Source organism: Citrus clementina, unplaced genomic scaffold (genome assembly GCF_000493195.1).
Source record: "Citrus clementina cultivar Clemenules unplaced genomic scaffold, Citrus_clementina_v1.0 scaffold_3, whole genome shotgun sequence".
NCBI lineage: Eukaryota > Viridiplantae > Streptophyta > Magnoliopsida > Sapindales > Rutaceae > Citrus > Citrus x clementina.
Genome location: NW_006262339.1, coordinates 16,778,143 through 16,782,082, shown reverse-complemented (window position 1 = coordinate 16,782,082; position 3,940 = coordinate 16,778,143).

The following is a 3,940-nucleotide window of genomic DNA, read 5'->3' as shown; positions in this document are numbered from 1 at the left end:
CATGTTAGTATTTGGATATAATTTCTAGATATAATAGTTGGTCAATTTCATATAGAGAAGAATTTTATGATTTGTGTCACATATTTAACTAATCAAAATGAGTTATTTAGGATTATAAAATAGGTCCCTCTACTCAATAGGTTTAATTTTTTAAATTGGATACATTAACATACTAATCCTAGCACCCCAACAAAAAATTAACAAGCTATGCAAATGAAAAAACAACAATTGCAACAAATCTTAAAAAATTATTGGAGTAGTTTTATTTGATTGATTAGCTGAGTTCGAAATCCAAAAAGGTAGGGGTTAAAAAATTGATTAAAATTTATTCATTCCTCTACTTTTTTCTTTTTTCTTTAAAACAAAATTTTAAAAATATTATTAAAGTCTATTTGACTTGAGGGATCTTGTGTTTGAATAAGATGATCTAGTGAATATTAATGCTCATGGTGAACAAACATATGAATATGTGGTAGAATTCTATGACTACCTGTGAATAATATTAAAACTATAAATTAGTTAGACAGCACCACATGACATGTCGCTTACCATCAAATGAGCATCATTGCCCACTATATCATTACTCTCTATCTTGAATTCACAAGTCCTAGCTCCATTGTAACAATTTAAGTTCAGCCACTTAGCTAGCAAGCAAGTTTTGATTGTAGCTTTATTTATTGATTGATATGACAGGCAGGGGTGGCTATAGGTATAGGCGAACAAGGCAGTTGCCTAAGGCCTCATATTTTAATAAGGCCTCATATTTTTAGTATTTCTTTAATAATTCTCTAATTAATAAAAACTTTTAATATGTATTTTAAGAAATCAAAAAGTTTATTAAATATCTATCTATTCTTAATTATCCTACAATTAAGAAATATTTTTGATAAAAAAAATATATATTTGGGAACCTTAATTTTAAAGAAATATAATTAATAATATGATTTAACCATTAGTTCATGCATTATTAATATTTCCAAAAAAATATTTACCTTTTTAATTATTCAATGTTAGAATCTTGACTTTTAGTATTTCTTTTAATTTTTATTAAAATCCTTATAATCTCAAGAATTAGTAAATGAAAAAAATTTCTTGTTTTTTTCTCTACAAAGAAAATTATTATATTCATTGGTTCATTTAAAATAATTAGTTTCTTAAAATATAAAGTCTGTTTTTATTTTTGAACATCAATTTATCATTTCAAATTTTTATATTCTATCATTCTAAATATTCTATTTGAAAATAATATTGTCTTTATTTATTTGTTTGTTTGTTTTTAACGGTTTTAATGGAATACAAAAATATATCTTCTTGACTATTTTTTAGGTTCTATTTTTAAAATTTTTTATCTTTTTTTAATTATTGTTGAAATTCAAGAATAAAAGATGAAATAAATTTTGATCCTTTTTATATATCTTTGAGTATTAAAATTGTAAAATAAATAAAGGCCTCATAAAAAAATTTCACCTAAGGCCCCTTTGACTTTAAGGCCGGCCCTGATGCAAGCCTGTTGATTAACTCCGACATCAAAATGTGAAGTTGCTTTTTAAATATTAAAGGGCTATTGTCGATCGATTTTACTGCTTATAATGTTTTAACAAAGGATTAATTAACCATGTCTAAATGTCCTAGTGTCGCTTCATCAATGTTCTCTTCTTTGGACTCTACCTTCCACCTCTTCGCGACTTCTTTCTAACTTGGAAGTTTGACAGAGTGCTTGAAAACACAAGGGATCGAAATAAGGCCGGTTGAAATTGGCGTCCATGATTGGTTGGACCGACCCAACATAAAAATAATAATTTAAAAACTTTTTTTTATATAAATCCATATGATTATTGTAAATTTAATTAAACTCTAATAGTTATAAAGTCTTTTGATTGACTTCTATCACTCTCATATGAGCTTTTATATGAACACATATATAATATCTAAAATAAGTAGGAGAGAGATAAGAAATACGTAGAACACTTAACGTGGCTTGAGAGAATTTATTTTTTATGATTTTTCTCCAACCATAAGCATACAATAGCATAAAGATTTTCCTTGTGATTATTCTCTTTCCCTATTTAAATTGATAGTAACATAATCTCGATTTGATAGTTATATAATGTCAATGTGATCTATTTCCGTGTTCAATAATCAAAAGATACACTTTTGAATTTTCCATTAATTGTACATTGAGTATGCATGAATATCGACAAGGCCCACTAGGACATATTGGTAGAATTGCTTCATTATCTTAATATCTAACCCCATTTTATTTTGGGTATAAATATAATTTGATTATGTATATATTTGTTCCGTGTTCAGTTCATTATAATTTGAACTTAATAAATTTTTTTTATTTAAAAATTAACTAAACCAATTTAGCTCATATGCAATATAAATTTTTATATTATTTTATAATAACTATTAAAGCTAATAAAATTTTAAAAACTTAATTTTAAAAAGAAACCATAAGAAGCAAAATATTTGATTGTTTGAGAAAAAAATCAACCCTAATAATTTGCTTTTTTTTTTTAATGAGAATTTGTTTTTTTCCCAAAGGAAATTTTCTTCATTCTCTCTCTTGACGAGATATGTGAAGGTGGAACTTAGCAAAATCTATGTTTGATGTTAATTTCTAAATTTATGTTTGATATATTTCATGTGTATGTATTTTGCTCGTTATGCTGTCTTGAATTGTTGCAGATGTGCAAATTTTTTCAGTAAATTATGGAGAAACAATGGCAAGAATTAAAATCACCCACAAGATTCTTTAAATAACTGTACTTTGGTGGGTATTTAAGAGGCTTGATAGTACTAAAAATTTATTGGCTAATTAACTGGCATGGATATCAAATGATGTAATGACACGGGTTTTAATATAAATAATGTTTTCAAATAGTTCTTTCTTCTTATTATTTTTTTAAGAATTATAATTATATCCTCTGATTTGGGTGGCATTGGAGATGACCAACTGCCGTACCAGCAAAGAAAGGCTCATGAGGCTCATGAGCTGGAACGGCACAGCTACTATGTGATTCAACCCATGTTCAGTTTTTTTTTTTTCTTAGGCCCAGCATGGTATATGTGCTGACAATTTTTTTTTATCTTTTTTAAAAGAGTATGTCAAGCTGTTAGCATGTTTTTTATTAAGTTCACTTACCTTTTTTTAGGCTCACATGCCTTTTGTGAAATTCAATATAATTAAAAGTTAAATTCATATTTAATAAAAATAAATTAATAATAGTAAGACCATGTAAATATTAACTATTAAGTTAGATTATGTGATATTAGAATTCGTTCTTAATACTTAATGACAACAGCATCAACAAAACAACAACAATAATAATAAATATTTCTTAAAGATTAACTTAATTATCAACTTGAACTTATATAAAATCATAGATAATCCATAATAACATTAATGTATACATTTGTAAAATTATGATATTTATGATTTTATTTATTAAAATCATGATATCAATTCTTCATTTAATAAATTATAAATATAAAAACAATTAAAATATTCCTTTTGCACTAAGAATTAAATGAATTTAAAAATTTATACTAATAAAATATATTAAAAGATTTAATTTTAAATTATTTATAAAATCATAAAATTTTATTTTTATTTTCATTTAAATTTATATACTTTGACTTATATTTTATTGATGCAAATAGATTACATGCTAATCCACTAGTGAAACATATTTATTACAAATCTTTTTACTTATTGTAATTTTACGACCGATGTATTTAAAATTTTCAATTCAACCCAATCAAAACGTACTTGTGTCGGCAGTAGGGACACTTGCTGTGCCCATGCTGTACCACTTGTCACCTGATCCGTTGGTGATGTCTATGCCGTATATTAAAAACAAGAGCTAATAAGCAATTCTAAAATTATTTCATTTCAAAAATAACGTTATAGTTATTCATTGGTGATGTTATTTTT